This window comes from Tamandua tetradactyla, chromosome 5 (assembly GCF_023851605.1).
Source record: "Tamandua tetradactyla isolate mTamTet1 chromosome 5, mTamTet1.pri, whole genome shotgun sequence".
Taxonomy (NCBI): domain Eukaryota; kingdom Metazoa; phylum Chordata; class Mammalia; order Pilosa; family Myrmecophagidae; genus Tamandua; species Tamandua tetradactyla.
The window spans coordinates 91,765,926-91,784,338 of record NC_135331.1 but is presented as its reverse complement, the minus strand read 5'-3'; the positions used below and the strand labels follow the sequence as shown (position 1 = coordinate 91,784,338).

Below are 18,413 nucleotides of genomic sequence, written 5' to 3'. Positions count from 1 at the left end.
GGGTGTGAGATGATATCTCGTTGTGGTTTTGATTTGCATTTCTCTAATGGCCAGGGACATTGAGCATCTCTTCATGTGCCTTTTGGCCATTTGTATTTCCTCTTCTGATAGGTGTCTGTTCAAGTCTTTTTCCCATTTTGTAATTGGGTTGGCTGTCTTTTTGTTGTTGAGTTGAACAATCTCTTTATAAATTCTGAATACTAGACCTTTATCTGATATGTCATTTCCAAATATTGTCTCCCATTGTGTAGGCTGTCTTTCTACTTTCTTGATGAAGTTCTTTGATGCACAAAAGTGTTTAATTTTGAGGAGTTCCCATTTATTTATTTCCTTCTTCAGTGCTCTTGCTTTAGGTTTAAGGTCCATAAAACCGCCTCCAATTGTAAGTTTCATAAGATATCTCCCTACATTTTCCTCTAACTGTTTTATGGTCTTAGACCTAATGTTTAGATCTTTGATCCATTTTGAGTTAACTTTTGTATAGGGTGTGAGATATGGGTCCTCTTTCATTCTTTTGCATATGGATATCCAGTTCTCTAGGCACCATTTATTGAAGAGACTGTTCTGTCCCAGGTGAGCTGGCTTGACTGCCTTATCAAAGATCAAATGTCCATAGATGAGAGGGTCTATATCTGAGCACTCTATTCGATTCCATTGGTCGATATATCTATCTTTATGCCAATACCATGCTGTTTTGACCACTGTGGCTTCATAATATGCCTTAAAGTCAGGCAGTGCAAGACCTCCAGCTTCGTTTTTCTTCCTCAAGATGTTTTTAGCAATTCGGGGCACCCTGCCCTTCCAGATAAATTTGCTTATTGGTTTTTCTATTTCTGAAAAATAAGTTGTTGGGATTTTGATTGGTATTGCATTGAATCTGTAAATCAATTTAGGTAGGATTGACATCTTAACTATATTTAGTCTTCCAATCCATGAACACGGTATGCCCTTCCATCTATTTAGGTCTTCTGTGATTTTTTTAAACAGTTTTTTGTAGTTTTCTTTATATAGCTTTTTTGTCTCTTTAGTTAAATTTATCCTAGGTGTTTTATTCTTTTAGTTGCAATTGTAAATGGGATTCGTTTCTTGATTTCCCCCTCAGCTTGTTCATTACTAGTGTATAGAAATGCTACAGATTTTTGAATGTTGATCTTGTAACCTGCTACTTTGCTGTACTCATTTATCAGCTCTAGTAGTTTTGTTGTGGATTTTACCGGGTTTTCGAAGTATAGTATCATATCGTCTGCAAACAGTGATAGTTTTACTTCTTCCTTTCCAATTTTGATGCCTTGTATTTCTTTTTCTTGTCTAATTCCTCTGGCTAGAACCTCCAACACAATGTTGAATAATAGTGGTGATAATGGACATCCTTGTCTTGTTCCTGATCTTAGGGGGAACGTTTTCAATTTTTCCCCATTGAGGATGATATTAGCTGTGGGTTTTTCATATATTCCCTCTATCATTTTAAGGAAGTTCCCTTGTATTCCTATCCTTTGAAGTGTTTTCAACAGGAAAGGATGTTGAATCTTGTCAAATGCCTTCTCCGCATCAATTGAGATGATCATGTGATTTTTCTGCTTTGATTTGTTGATATGGTGTATTACATTAATTGATTTTCTTATGTTGAACCATCCTTGCATACCTGGGATGAATCCTACTTGGTCATGATGTATAATTCTTTTAATGTGCTGTTGGATACGATTTGCTAGAATTTTATTGAGGATTTTTGCATCTATATTCATTAGAGAGATTGGTCTATAGTTTTCTTTTTTTGTAATATCTTTGCCTGGTTTTGGTATGAGGGTAATGTTGGCTTCATAGAATGAATTAGGTAGTTTTCCCTCCACTTCAATTTTTTTGAAGAGTTTGAGGAGAATTGGTACTAATTCTTTCTGGAATGTTTGATAGAATTCACATGTGAAGCCGTCTGGTCCTGGACTTTTCTTTTTAGGAAGCTTTTGGATGACTAATTCAATTTCTTTACTTGTGATTGGTTTGTTGAGGTCATCTATTTCTTCTTGAGTCAAAGTTGGTTGTTCATGTCTTTCCAGGAACCCGTCCATTTCATCTAAATTGTTGTATTCATTAGTGTAAAGTTGTTCATAGTATCCTGTTATTACCTCCTTTATTTCTGTGAGGTCAGTAGTTATGTCTCCTCTTCCATTTCTGATCTTATTTATTTGCATCCTCTCTCTTCTTCTTTTTGTCAATCTTGATAAGGGCCCATCAATCTTATTGATTTTCTCATAGAACCAACTTCTGGTCTCATTGATTTTCTCTATTGTTTCCATGTTTTCAATTTCATTTATTTCTGCTCTGATCTTTGTTATTTCTTTCCTTTTGCTTGCTTTGGGATTAGTTTGCTGTTCTTTCTCCAGTTCTTCCAAGTGGACAGTTAATTCCTGCATTTTTGCCTTTTCTTCTTTTCTGATATAGGCATTTAGGGCAATAAATTTCCCTCTTAGCACTGCCTTTGCTAGGAGGAGACATTTTAAGAAGTGTTTCGAACAAAGAAAACCAAGTAATACACTGAGAGATTCTGGAGAGATTAAGAAGAAGCCTACCCAGGTTCCCGAAGAGACCCAATCTCTTCTACTGCAGGCTTTAACAGAGCTGAGGACCCCTTACCACTCAAGAGAGGCCTCTGAGGTAAATGGCTCTGCCTCAGTCAGGCAAAGGGATGCTCCTGAAGACCTTTCCAGAGCCCTTCTCATCCTGGGACCCAGCCATCCAACCCTAGTGCTATAGCTGCTGATTCTGTCAGTGACTCTTCACCCTTCTGGACCCTGCCAGCTCCTGCCAGCTGCTTTCATTCACTCCTTCAACAAATATTTAAGCAGATTACATTGTCCCATGCCAGGTTACATTAGTCGAGCAACCAACACATATATTTAACCATGAACAATGATCAGGGCTCTGCTGGGCAAACGCAAACAGCCTTTGGGGCACCTGCAAAGTGCACTAGCCTAATGTGGGTGGCCAGGGGAGGTCTTCCTGGAGATGTCACCTTTGACCAGGAAGCAAGCTGAGTGGAGTTACTGGGGGTGGGGTGGGGTGGGGATGAGGGAACAGAGATGTGGGTGTTTATTTCAAGAACAGTGCAGAGATGCATTTTAAAAAAGGCTCCTCTGGCTGCTGTGGAGGACAGACTGGAAATGATTTTCACTGGGCTCTGAGAGGCAAGGGTTACAGCTAACTCAGCCTAGGCATCAGTGGAAGGAAGAAGGCCACTTCCCGGGGCTGAGACACCACAGAAGCCATAGCAGGTTCGAGTCTGGAAGTAGCTGCCTGTTCTGTTCTTGGAAAGATCCAGGCTGAGTAGTCCAGGGAGGAGGCCCTTAGGGCTGGCAGAGCTGAGTGCTTCTCCTGAACGTTCCTCCCACCCACCACTTACCCACCAAACTCTCTCACCTCTGTGCCCTCACTGAATAAAATGTTGAGCAGGGTAGATGGCCTCTTACTGCTCTGACCTTTCTTGGCTCTGGTCTCTTGGTGCTATTCTGTCTTGGTGATTCCAGGCTGTGACGCACACATATAGGGGGCAGGTGTAGCACCTGGCACTGTTTGGCAGGAGGCCAACTGACCAACAGCCACCTTCTAGGGCCTTACAAGTCCACGCAATGCCTACACACAGCATGCCAACCTGTGGATCAGTGGCTCCAGGGGCTGTGTTATGGGGCACAGACTGTATACCCGTAACTTGTACCCCTACCTAACTTTTATTTTTATTGAGATATCTTCATGCACCATGCAGTCCACCCAAAGTATTTAATCAACGGCTCACAATATCATCACATAGTTATGTATTCATCACCAAGATCATTTTTAGAACATTCACATCATCCCAGAAAAAGGAATTAAAAAGAAGAAAGAAAGCACCCATACATTCCATACCCTTTACCCCTCACTGTCCCCTTTATCCCTCCTTCACATTGACCACTACTACTGCAATCTATCCACTTTTTTAACTCCTTATTTCTGCCCCCTATTTTTATTTTTTATTATTTATTGTCCTTATTTTTTCCCTCACCTGTCCATATCCTGGATAAAGGGAGCACCAGCCGCAAGGTTTTCACAGTCACAGGGTCACACTGTAAAAGCTACATGGTTATATAGTCTTCAAGAATCAAGGCTACTGGAACACAGTTCAACAGTTTCAGGTACTTCCCTCCAGTCACGCCAACACACCATAAACTAAACAGGGATATCTATATAATGCATAAGAATAACCTCCAGGATGACCTTTCGACTCTGTGAAATCTCTCAGCCACTGCAACTTTATTTTGTCTCATTTCTCTCTTCCTTATTTTGGTCAAGAAGGCTTTCTCAATCCCATGATGCCAGGTAGTGGCTCATCCCCAGAAGTTATATTCCATGTTGCCAGGGAAATTTACACTCTGGGAGCCATGTTCCACATTGGGAATGGGTGGTGTGGGGAGGGTAATGAGTTCACCTGCTGAGTTGGCTTAGAGAGAGAGGCTATATCTGAGCAACAGAGAGGTTCTCTGAGGGTGACTCTCAGGGACAGTTATCAGGAGGCTTAGCTTCTCCTTTGAAGGAATAATTCTCATAGGGAAGAGAGGCCCAAGATTGAGGACTCAGCCTATTAAATTGGTTGTCCCCATGCTTGCAACAATACCAGGAATTCCCCAGATGGGAAAGATTAATTTTCCCTCCTTTCTTTCCAGCCCCACAAGGGGACTTTGCAAATACTTTTTAATTCCCTGCTGAATTACTCTGGGATATATCAGGGCATCACACTAACCTGTACAAACCAACAAGATCTTGCTCCCTATTCCAGATTCTACGTAATTGTGGAGTTCAAGTGAACTGACCATATAAGTTAGATTAGATAATGTGCTACCAAAAATATAAATTTTGCACTAAATAAATACCTCTTTCTCTGGTCTCACACAGAAGTTGAAGTTTTAAAATACAGACCGTATCATCATTTACCATGTATTTTGTTACCTTAGTCCTATCTAGATCAGCTTCATTTGTACTTCTAATTGAAGTCTGATCACTTTAAAAAATATTTTTATTGATAAATCTTATACAAACATTCTATACATGGTATAAAATCAGTGGCTCACAATATTATCACCATGATCATTTTTTAGAACACATGCATCATTCCAGAAAAAGAAATAAAAAGAAAAAGGAAAAAAGTCAGACATACCATACTACTTACCCCTCCCTCTCACTGACCACCTACATTTCCATCTACCCAATTTATTTTAACCTTTCCCTCCATAGTATTTGTTTATTTTTTATCCATTCTTTTTTCTCATCTGTACATACCCTAGATCAGACACAGGTTTTCACAATCACACAATCATACTATAAAAGCTATATCATTATACAATCATCTTCAAGAATCAAGGCTACTGGAACATAGCCCAACAGTTTCAGGTACTTCCCTCCAGCCACTCCAATACACCATAAACTAAAAAGGGAATATTCATATAATGCATAAAAATAACCTCCAGATAACCTCTCAACTCTGTTTGAAATCTCTTAGACACTGAAACTTTGTCTTAAACAATTTCTCTCTTCCACCTTTTGGTAAAGAAGTCTTTCTCAATACCCTGAGGCTGGTCCGGCTCATCCCAGGATTTCTATCCCACGTTGCCAGGGAGATTTATACCTGGGAGTCATATCCCATATAGTGGGGGGAAGGAGTGAGTTCACTTGCCACTTTGGCTTAGAGACAGGTCACACCTGAGCAACAAAAGAGGTTCTCTGGGGGCGATCTTAGGCCTAATTTTAAGTAGGCTTAGCCTATCCTTTGTAGAATTAAGTTTCATAGGGGTGAACCCCAAGATCGAGGGCTCGGCCTATTAATTTGGTTGTCCCCATTTCTTGTGAGAATATCAGAAATTCTCCAAATGGGGAAGTTGAATATTTCCTCCTTTCTTTCCAGCGTCCCAAGGGGACCTTGCAAATACTTTTTTATTCACCGCCCAAATTACTCTGTGATAAATTGGGGCATCATACTAACCTGGATAAACCAACAAAGTCTCACGCCCTATTCAAGATTCCATGTACTTATGGTGCTCAACTAAACTGACTATATAAATTAAATTAGGAAATGTACTACCCAAAATATAAATTTTGCACCAAATAAACACCTCTCCTTTTGGGCTCACACAGAAGCTGAAGTTTTAAAATTTGGACCATATCATCCTTAACCCCGTATTTTGATTTACCTTAGTCCTATCCAGATTAGCTTCCCTCATTTCTCTACTTGAAGTCAGGTTCCTTCATCAACTTTTTAAAACAGTTGCTATTTGGGATATGCTGACTTTCATAGCTTCAGAGCTCTAACTATGAGTCTCAGGTGTCACACAAATACCCAAAGTTCCAGGGAACGACAAGGTTATACACAAATAGCTCAGCATCTCAAAATTTAGAAATAACAATTAAAACTCCTTAATATATGTGACTGTTGTAAGAGCTTACAATCTAGAACCTTTACAATAGCCCCAAGCTGATAATCCAAGCTCTCAACTTCAATTCTCTGAGTTTGTATATTAGGATCAGTCCATGTGAGAGAGGCATGACAATATTTGTGTTTTTTTTGTTCCTGACATTTCATTCAACATACTCTCCTCAAGGTTCATTCACCTAGTTGCAAGCCTCTCAACCTCATTCCTTCTTGCAGCCACTCAGCTGTCCATAGTATGTATACACTCTAGTTCCTCCTTCCATTCCTCAGTCAATGTACCCTTAGGCCACCTCTATCCATTTTGAAACTTGAACACTGCCACCTTAAACACTAGTGTGCATATGTCCTTTCACCTCCACACTCTCAGAGCCTCCAAACATAAACCTAGCAACGAGATTGCAGGATCTGATGACAACCTCACCCCTAGCCTCCTGTGGAGCTACCACACTGCCTTCTAGAGAGGCAGCACCACTCTGCTTCCCTACCAACAGTGAATAGTTACATTTCTTTCTCTGCATTTTCTCCAGCACTTGTATCTCTCTGTTCTTTTTTTTGGCATGGGCAGGCTCTGGGAATCGAACCTGGGTCTCCAGCATGGAAGGTTAGAACTCTGCCTCTGAGCCATGGTTGCCTGCCCTCTGTTCATTTTTGAACAGTTTTATTCGCACGTCATACAATCCAAACTAAATTTTTAAAAAAACCAATGGTTCCAGGTATAATCGTATAGCCATGCCCTTGCCACCACAATCTATATGAGGACATTTCCTTTTCTTCAGCAAAGAATCCCATACCCCTCCCCCATATCCCCCGTTACTGACATTTAGTTTTGGTATACTACCTATTTCATTCAATGGAAGCATATTACATTGTTACTGTTTACTATAGATCCTAGCTAGCACTGATATATACCTTGCAATGTTGACATTCATTTTTTCTTCCTCATCCTAATTAAAAATAATAATTTTTATTATTAATTAAGGACACTGGCATATCCCTTTAAAGTTCACAAATCACTTTCCTGTACAAAATCTCATTTAACCAACTTACTGAGATAAGAGCAGACAGGATGTGCTAAGCATCTGCCACAGGTCATGTCATTTAAACACTACATTCGCTCTGACTAACTCCTGCTGGCTATATGAACAAACTAGACAGGGGAATAGGAACAGGACCACGCCACTGAGTAGGCAGCTGGGTCTAAAGAGAGGGAATGAAACTTTGAATAGCATAGGAAAAACGGGACTCATACTTGAGGAACTAAGGCAGCAATGGGGATCAGCAGGCTGAGTAACTTCTAGGAGAAGAGAAGATATGGAAGAACCTTATAGCTAGTTAGGTAATGAACAGTCAGAACTACCCAGGAGAAACTGATTCCAAAGTTCAAGTTTCATCTAAAAGTGCTCATATCTTTGCGTAGTTCCAATTTTAGTATATGTGCTGCCAAAGGTAGCAGTGTACATGCCTTTTGACTCTGTAATTCTACTTGTAGGGAAAATACCAGGTTGTTCAGTGTTATTTATAATGCCGAAAAAATCAGAAATGACTTCTTCCTAATTTTAGAGGAATGGTTAAATAAATTAGGCTACGTCTCTGGAATGGAGTATTATCCAACCATTAAACTCATCTTTCCAAAGAATATTTGATAGCTTGTTAAATGAAAAATAACCGAATGCAAAACGATAGGGAGAGTATGATTCCCATAAAAGTGCCTAGAGAAAGAATGGAAGCTTTTCTTTATTATCAGGGTGGCAGATGGTTTATTTGCTTTATCTCTGTATTTTTTAACTCTTCTGCAGTGAACACATTATCTTCACCTTACTTGACCCAACAACAGCATGTCATGTAACTAACTGATCAACCCCTCTTTCTTTATATCTTTTCTTCACTTAGCTCCCAGATTTTCCTTCACCTCACTGGCTGTTCCTTATCAATTTTCCTGGCTGGTGCCTCTTTTCTCCCCAATTTCTAAAGGTCTCTCATTTTCCATCAACACTCCCTCCTTCATGATCTTACACTGGCTCATGACTTTCAGTACCTCTGATCTGCTGACAACTCCCACATTTATTTCTCCAGTTCTGGCTTCTCTGACATCTCCACAAGCCCAATACATTCCAAACTGAGCTCTGGATCCTCCCTCCACGGTCTTTCCCAGCTCAGTAAATGGCAATTCCAACCTTCCAGTTAGGCAAAAATGTTTGAGTCAGCAAATCCTGTTGGCTCTGCCTTTAATAAATGCTCAGAATCTGACCACTTCTCACAACCTCCATCACTATGACACTGATCCAAGTCATAGATTATTCCAACAGCATCCTAACTGGCTTCTCTGTTTTCCACCCCCACTTGTCTACTCTCCATGCAGTAGTCAGAATGATTCTTAAAAATGTCAGATTCTGTCCCTCCTGGGATCAAATCCCTCTAAGAACTTTCTATTTCAGACAAGAACTCATCTTTACACTGGTCTATAAGGTCTTCTGGAACCGGTGCTCCTCTCCCCTACCTCTCCTACTATTCTCCCCCTGGTTTACAATCTGCCAGTACATGGCCTCCTCACTGGTCTGCACACAGCAGACACGTTCTCCTGAGGACCCTAAGCACTGCTGTTCCCGCCAACTGAAAATGTTCTTCTCCCAGATAGCTATATCTGTGGTTCATTTCCTTACCTCCTTCAGATCTTTGCCCAAACATGACCTGCTCAGTGAGGCCTTTCTTGACCATCCTCTTTAAAACCAACCCCAACCTATCCGAGACCTTTCATCCCCCTTCACCTCTTCCATTTTTTCCATAGGTCTTCTCACCAATTGGCATAGCATATATACTTACTCATTTGTTGTCTAAAAACAATATTAACCTCACAAGGCAAAGATTTTATCTATTAGGTTGATAGGTAAATCCTAGAAGAGTACCTAGCAGATTGCAATTGCCTGGTAAATATTTGCTGAACTTTTTATAACTGGAGAAGATTTAAGTTCATGGCCAAGCTGTAAGTAGTCCTGTAGTGATCATCTGTCTGTGGGCTTCAGTTTTCCCGGGGCATCTGACCCTGCTCTCCCAACCATTACAAAAGAGGAATTCATTAGGATTACAACAAATTGGTAGAAATGCCATGAAGGGGAGTCCAAAAACATCTGGCCAAGGGGTCTTGGCTGTGGTCCAGGCCAGCTCTTGTGCTAATCTACCAGATGATCTCGAGGAAGGTGGTTCATTTTGCTGGGCTTCAATTCCCCATCTGTACAAGTGCTGGGCGCTTCTACCCCTTTTGACTCTAAATTCCTCTCACTGAACAGAGCCTGAGAGCAGTACTCAGTGGAGGGAGCACTACGTCACTCACAGGACACAGTTTGATCTCAGGGTGGAGACATGGTGACAAATTCTCAGGTGCCTTTAAAGTGTTTACACTCCCGTCAGGAAGGAAATAAGGCCAGTATCAGCAAATGCCCATGTGAAAGGCTGTACGTGAAGGGGGAAGGAGGAAATCACCTCTCCTGGGGGCCTCAGAGAAGGTTCAAGGCTCCTGATGAGCTGGGTCATGCAGAGGTAATTTCTAAAGGAAGAAATATGCTTATTATAGAAAATGTGAAAATACCTAAGAGTTCAGAGAAGAAAATAAAATCAAGAAGGGCAGATTTATTTTATGTATACAGCTTGAGAGGTAGGGTGTTCTAGGTGGAAAACTGCAGGATCCCAGACCAAGGAGATGGAGGTAGAGAGAAACACAAGCAAACTACAGAGTGGCATGGAAGAGAAAGGGCAGAAAAAGCTGGAAAACAGGTCAGAGGCAAACACATGCAGAAAACCTTCTGCAACTCTTCCCACCTTCTGCTCGAATCAAATAGCATTTCTATGTACTAGGCATACATAATTCTAAGTTTCTTACGTACAGTAACTAACTCACTTAGGTCTCACAAGTAAAGACAATGAGGCAGGTACTATTATTATCTCCACTTGCAGGTAATAAAACTAAGGCATGAAAGCATGAAGTCATTTCCCAAACCACATGCACTGGGAATCTAACTCTGGCAGAGTCAGTCTGCCTTCAGGGTGGGAGCTTTAACCATGCCACCATATTGTCTCTCTCTTCCATTTCTGATACTCTCTAATGCTAAAAAGTTCTTCCGTACACTGATCAACCAGACTTTCCCTCCAACTAACTTCTATTCCTGGTCTCTGTCCACCTACTCTCTGATGACCAAGTCTCAACTTGTACCTGCTTCCTCCCCAAAGCTCTCTTCGTCTGATGAAACCTGTTCAGTTATTGCAACATTTGTTATCTGATATTTTTTGGATCCTTCCTTTTCCTTAGTTTATCAAACTCTTTTAATATATGACTCTTTATAATCCCAATAGATGAAGCTAAAATGCTGAAATAGTATGTATGGCTTACTGTTGACCAAAATTCTCAGGTGGGCTAGTTGTCACCTACATGGCCATCAAGCATGCCTCCCGTCCTGTGCTCCCAGAAACAGTATGTAGCCCTTTATCGTCACCCCTCCCAAATGTTACCCTGCTGCCTCAGATGTGTCAACAGAACCCTCTGAGGGCTTTCTAAGCCTTGATCCAGTTCTCTGAGACATGAGTAGTCCCTCATTTGACATTATCTGGTAATCTGAGGAGAATGTCTTCTACCTTTTTGTTAAGGCAATGAGGGTCCAAAGTATCATGGGATACTTTCCCCTAGGTAAAAGTCTATTAACCTTTGGATAAAGCAATACCAAATCATAGAGATTGTCCAGGCTTTGCTGAACTCCAGATGCCCAGCATTCCCTTTCTCTATCTGTAGGTAAGAAGATGGTGGAACACAATGGAGAGAGTACTAGCACTGGATTACATGACAAGTATACACCCCACCCCTGTGTGCACTATCTCTGCTATGCAGTGTACCTCTGGGCAGCCTTTTAACCTTTCTGTGGCTTAGTTTTCCTGTGTATAAAATGGGTCTAATACCCACTTGCCTTCCCTAATGGAGGAAGCAAAGCTCAGATGAGACATTAAATGTGAAAAACATTTGTATTATACAATTTACATGCCTAAGCGTTAATGAAGGCTATCTTTCAGGAGTATTTTTATTTCTGATTTTTAAAAATTTCCTCTAATGAACAGGTGCTATTTGGTAAGTTAAAAAAAATAAGTTTTAAAAACACAATACAAGTGACAGATATCACTATTATAGAGTAGCAAACTGAAACAGAAAAAGCTAAGAAGTCTACCTCCAGAGGCAACATTGGCACATCCAAGTCATGGAATTCTCTGCAGACCCTCAAGGGCAGCAGGTAACACAGATGCCATGCCATGGCAGGACAGTGGTGACACACGGCTGGAAGAAAACAGTAGGCAGCTGAACCGCATATCTGGCACATATTCATTTTGTTGAAAACAACACAAAGTTCCACACACTTGACCAACAATGCAAACAATTGCAAAAGTCAGACAGTTTGGGAACAGGATAGTGGAGGGAAGGAATGAGACAGTATGGAGATTAATATATTTATTTTTAATCTTTATACATGTTTCTAGTTTTAATTGTTTTTAAAATAAGCATCTACCTCTTCTGTAATACAGTTGAGTAAGAGAAGAGGCTGAAGTCCTTATTCTAAAACTTCTTGCTTTCTCCTTAACAAAAACTTTTGGATCTCACTTGAATGAAAGAAGCTCAGGAACTTATGGGCAAATATTGACACCAGATGAAACAAAGCTCTCCTGGTACTGAATCTCAAAAACATTTTAGCATTTGCTTTCTGGTTTCCCTCTCATTTCCAAGTGCTCACCTATTTGGTTGCTTTTTAAGGTCCCAGTGATGGGATTTCTTAAAGCATCAAGTCAGGCAACAGTGGCTCAGTAGCAGAGTTCTCACCTGCCATGTTGGAGACTTGGGTTTGTTTCCTGGTGTCTGCCCGTGTGAAAAAAAAGTGCATCAAGTCCCTAAGAGAAGAAAGGGAAAACTAGAGGTGAGGGAGTCAAAGGACCAATAAAGAGGATTCAAATTTCAGGGAGCCCAGAAAAGGCGTTTTAAGCATCAAAGCACCCTAGAAAGTCTGAAAACTGGCCCAGTCCTCACCTCCCAATTCTCAAACTGTTCTGACAGCAGCTTCTGGATTTTATGCCTGCCTCATAGCCTGAGAGCTCTAAGGAAGTGGTTCAAAATACTAAACTTGCTCTTCAGGACTCAAAAGTCAGGAGAAGTATGTGGTTCAAGAATGGAAATGCCAGCAACAGAAAGTCTTAATGATGACACTTGGGGAACTTCTTCAGGGTTCAGAACTCCTCACACATAAGTTCATGCCAGTCTCCCAGTATGGATCTGGGCCCCATGCCGCAGGAGGAAGGGGCTCCTTTGAAGGACTTAAGTAAAGTGCTGCCTACTTTTAGAACTAGTGACAATGAGGAGTCTGTCTGTAGACACCTCTTTCCTCTGGGGTTCTTTTTCTCCTTATGGGCACCCTCTGCGCTGCCTACCTGGTACTCAGAGCCCTGGGCAGGGGATGGAGGGGATGCCTCTCCAATGTTCAGGGTGTGAGGCAGCCGTGAGCCAGGGGAAGAAGAACTTCCTGGAGCACAGTGCCCACACAGCACAGCCTGCTTCAGGCTAGGCCTCTTTGGCCCTGGCCCTGAATTCTGTCCCTTCCCTTGAGGTCATAATGGATGAACATTGCAGAGAAAAGCAGGTGCAACCTGGGAAGGCTGACTCTCCTGGCGTCTCAGCTCTACAGCAACTTAACAATGTGGCTTTAACAAAGAACAACATATTCTGGCTACCTGGATCACTGTTTTCCCCAAAAAACTAATCCAAGGAAGAATATCAGGGGAGAGAAGGAACAGACACTGGTCTTTCTACTCACCAAGTGTGCAAGTGGTACTTGCCTTGGAGAGAGCAGCCAATTGGGAAGCTGACAGGTTGGGGACTGCTTGGCTACCAGAACAGAAGGCCCTGCTGGCCAGAGCAGTCCTGGATGCTCCAGAGTCACCAACACAGCCCTCCGTTCTGACTGCCTCCTTGAGAACCTATGCCCCAAAATCAGGGCATCCAGAGCATGCTGGCAGTATTTCCCCAGCCACAGTGGCCAGCTTGGCACATCTTTCCCCCATTAATGCTTCCTGTTTCCCTCCTTCCTCCAGAGAACCCAGGCAGGTTATAGCAGTACCTTTCTTCATCCATCCAGACTGCACTTGGGAGTTACGGGCCAATTTGGGGATCCTGGGCACCGATCCTACCATGGGCCAGGGCCAGGTACATGTGGCCTGTACTTCCTTGTCTGGACAGGTAGAGGCTAGAACAGCACCAGCATCTCACCTCTGTAACACATACATGGGTGCATTTATTCCAAAGGTGGCTGGGGAGTGTCCAACAGCCCACCTACCAGCTTGTTCAAGGTACCCAGGTCTTCCTACAGGTAAGTCTGCTGCGCACATACAAGGAACCTAGGAGAGAGGCACCTCTCTCTTCCCTCTCACCCATCAGATTCTACAAGGGGTGGTATTCTTCTGCTTGGTTCTGAGCACTAGTACCTAGGTGTGTGGTGCCGAGAGCTGTGAGGAGATTATCTGGCTCCTGATACATCTATAATTTGGGCCACCATAATGATATCTAGCCACCTCAAGGGATACCTCTGAGGCTTGGCATAAGGACAGAGGCAGGGCTTTGGCCCCAAATAAAACTGAGTTTGAATCCTAGCTCTGCCACTCACAAGCTGAGTGGCCTTGGGCAAATTGTTTCACTTCTCCGAGCACCTATTTCCTTATATATACAACTGCACAGCTCAGAGATATGAAGTAACTTATCTACTGTCATAGGAAAAGATGGTTGTATAGCTTGGTCCAAACTCTGTTTTCCTGACTTCCAGTCCAGCGTTTTTTGTCTTGTTTTGTTTTACTATACCAGGATGTTTCTCAATTGTGGTTACAACTGACAAAGAAATGGTTCCTTTTCTAAAATGGCTGTCAACTATTCCCATAAGTCTTTGAAAAATTCCTCCCAAAGTTCCTTGCCTTAAAACAAAAATAGTCCTTCACAGACACCTTTTAACCAGTGAATAAAGCCTGCATCACTTTTATTAGGGAATCCATCATGCCTTTTGATGTGATATAACTAGAAACACACAACTCCTAAATCTAATCATAAGGGAATGATCCAACAAATATGGAATATAGGCAATACATGACACAATGTCAAGCAAATATAGCAAACTTAATAATTGGTAAATCTTAGTGAAGGAAATACAGAATTCATTGGGCTATTCTTTCAACCTACCTATAGCTTTGACTTTTTTATTAAATAAAAGACAGAGAGGACCAAAGTTTTTATGTCTTCAACTCGCCCCGTGGCTCTGAACCAGAGAACACTCAGATAGTGTTTGATTCTCTCCCCAGTGGCCAGAAGATCAAAATCCAAGCTTCTGTGCTTGTCATTCAAGGTTTGGCACCATCTAACCTTATCTTCCACCAAACTCTACAGCCCAAACCATCTTCATCAGCCAACAGTGTTTACAGCCAAAGCTGTTTCCATCATTCACTGGCTGGAATGCCTTTCATTCACTGTTTGTTCAGCCAGCAACATTTATGGTGCTCCCAAAGACATCATGATAGATGAGGGAACCCTATAACACTTGGCTTTCCTTACGTCTTGCTTTATGATACCTCTTGACTAGTATTTCCATGCAAGAATCCTTTCGCAATATATCCTTGGGAAATTAAATGTTTATTGAATCTAAAATCCTGAGGAACGTCAACTGAGAAACTTGGAAATGGGAAAAAGTACTATATAATCCTCCTGTGAGAATTAAAGCTTAACAATAAGCCTAGAGATGTTACTGGTTAGAAGGAATTCACTGATGTTAAGTCCAAAGCAAGACCAAGAAACTAACATTCAAAGCTGAAGGTTAAGGCTGACGTTTCTGGGAACCAGAACAGGCAGACGTAGGAGATGAGCAGTCATGTGTATTCATGGCCTTGTCTTCTGCTAATGGCAAATCATTCTTTTTTTTTTTTAATTATTATTTTTTTAAAATTTTTATTAATTAAAAAAAATCACAAGAAACACAAACATTCCCAACACATACACTCAGCAATTCACAATATCATCACATAGTCGCATATTCATCATCAATGGCAAGTCATTCTTGTAAATGAAATAAATACTAATAAGTTTATATAATTAGTATACACAAATGATTTGGAAACAAAATCAGCCTTTAATTGACGATTTTGGCATGTAATTCTGTGTAGTACTGTAAACTTTGTTAGGAGATCCAAATGTCAGGCTATAATGTTTACTGTGTTTATCAGCATTTGATTATTTGCTACAGAAGAATTGCAAAGAGAAGAGGTGCATGTTATGGAATCCTAAGACACAAACAGAAACTGATCTAAACTCTGAATTAGCAAAAGCAATATTAACTGCAATGGCAAAGTCAAAAAATTGGGGCAAACAGACAAAATGTTTTTCATCACTAAAAAACAAAATGAGTTTATTCAAAGCAACACATATCACAATATTCAATCTGAAGATACTTTTCAACTCATGCTAACAATTTGACCAACATCCATGCAGAATGAAATAAATTTTTCTACAACTGGAATACTTGTCATGACAAAGATCAAGACTTTTAGAAGGGGATTTAAAATTTTTCTTTCATATCCACACAAATACAGCCAATTGATTTTTTACGGAGGTGAAAGGCAATTCAAAGGAGAGAATTACAGAAATGGTGTCTGTTTTAGTTTCTAACGCTGCCGGAAAGCAATACATCAGAAATGGACTCGCTTTTATAAAAGGGATTATTTAGTGACAAATTTCCAGTTCCTGGGAGGAAAAACAGTTATCATTCTTCTGAGTTTCTCTGTCACATGAGAAGACACATAGTGACATCTGCTGGCCTTCCCTCTTAGCTTCTGTGTTCTAACAGTTTTCCTGGGGGCATGTCCTTTCTGAATCTCCAAATACCTGGGTCTGAGCTGCTGAGCTCTCTTCTGACCTCTCTCTCTTTTAAGCTTCTAGCTAATTAAATTAAACATCACTCACTGTGATATTCATTGTGAAAGGTACTCCCCTTAGCTGACTGCAGATGCAGACAGCCATAGATGAAATTCACATGCTGATGATTTAAGTCCAAAAGAACAACTGGGCACCATCAAGTTGACAACTAAACCTAACTCTACAGTGTGGAAACAACCCAAATGCAGACAGAAGAAAAAAAAAATAGGAGCCTGACCTACACCTTTATAAAAATTAACTAAAAATGGATCACAGACCTGAATGTAAAATGAAAACTATAATTTTTAGGAGAAAACCTTTTCGACCATGGATAGACAAAGACTTCTTAGACACATCAAAAGTACAATCCATAAAAGAAACAAATAAATAATTCTTTCTCTTTGAAAGATACCATTGAGAGGGGGGAAAAAAAGCTACTGACCAGAAAAAAAATTTGCAAAGCACACATCTGATGAAGGACTTATATCCATACTATATATAGAACTCCCAAAACTCAAGAAGAAAACCAATAAACCAGTTTTAAAAATGGGCAAAAGATGTGAATGAACACTTCACCGAAGAAGTTGGCAAATAAGCACATGAAAAGATGCTCACCATGACAGCCTTTAGGGAAATGAAAATTAAAACTACAATGAAGTACCACTACACAACTATTAAATGGCTAAAACAACACAAAACAAGGTAAAACAAAAACCGACAATATTGAGCACTGTTAAGGTTGTGGAGAAATTCTCATACATTGCTCATAAGGATGCAAAGTGAAAATGGCACAGCCACTTTGGAATATAGTTTGGTGGTTAAACATACTCTTATCTTAGGCCCAGCAACTAACTCCTAAATATTTATCCAAGTGATAATAACACCTATGTTCACACAAAAACCTGCAAGTGAATAAAACTGGAAACCATCTACATGTCCCTCAACTGAGGAATGGATAAATCAACTAGGGTAGGTCCATACATTGGGATACTTTTTCAACAATAAAAAGAACAAACTACTGACATTCGCAACAATATGGATAAATTTAAAATGTATTATGATAAATGAAGACTCAAAAGGCTACATACTTTATGATTCCATTTATATGACTTTCTGGAAAAGGCGAAACTACAGGAACAGAGAACAAATTAAGGTTTAAGGGTATGGGAAGGTTTGATTACAATGGGTTTTTGCTTTTTTCAACTTTTTTTAATTGCATAATATAACATCTATACAAACCAAAGAAAGAAAAAAGCAATCGCTTTCAAAGCACTCTTCAACAAATAGTTACAGGACAGATCCCAGAGTTTGTCATGGGCTACTATATCACCACCTCAGATTTTTCCTTCTAGCTGCTCCAAAACACTGGAGGCTAGAAGGAATAAATATTTTTTTTATCATCACAATCAACTTTTTTTGTGATAAATAACATATATACAAAAAAGCAAAAAATTTCAAAGTACAGTGAAACAGTTAGTTGTAGAACATATTTCAGAGTTTGGTATGGGTTACAATTCCTTAATTTTAGGTTTACTTCTAGCTGCTCTAAAATACTGGAGACTAAAAGAAATATCAATTTAATGATTCGGCAATCACATTCGTCTGTTAATCCATACTTTTTCTGTATAACTCCACCATTGCCTTTGATCTTTCTCCCACTCTTTAAGGGTATTTGGACTACAGCCATTCTAACTTTTTCATGTAGGAAGGTGCTGTCAACGATATAGGGTAGGGAGATGGAACTAACTGATGCTCTGATGAGGCTGGCCCCTTGAGGTTTCTGGGCTTATTTGGTCCAGGAACCTATCTAGAGGCTATAGGTTCTGGAAAGTTACACAAACTGGTGTATTTTTAGAAGATGATGGTACTATCCTTTATCTGGATTATGGTGGTGATTACACAACTACGCATTTGCCAGAACTTGTAAAACTGTACATCAAAACAAGTGAATTTTAGTCTATAGAAATTTTAAAATACATTTTAACTATTTTACTGTAAGAA

The 18,413-nt window shown here is 40.4% G+C and overlaps 1 protein-coding gene across 6 annotated transcripts in view; it reads right to left on the bottom strand.

Annotated features, from left to right (window-relative positions):
• The window catches only part of PPARD (peroxisome proliferator activated receptor delta), a 125,234-nt gene that overhangs the window by 38,800 nt on the left and 68,021 nt on the right, over positions 1 to 18,413 (bottom strand). Inside the window, exons 1-3 of one of the 6 annotated variants that reach the window (XM_077161574.1) lie at positions 12,899 to 16,992; positions 12,211 to 12,364; positions 11,653 to 11,759 (exon numbers count right to left, since the gene is read on the bottom strand). The exons of 3 other annotated variants lie outside the window; for them this stretch is intronic. The gene's annotated coding sequence lies outside the window, so the exon portion shown is untranslated. Of the gene's footprint in view, positions 1 to 11,652; positions 11,760 to 12,210; positions 12,365 to 12,898; positions 16,993 to 18,413 lie in introns of those variants that run through there. 2 more of the 6 variants (XM_077161573.1, XM_077161575.1) reach the window with 2 other exon arrangements.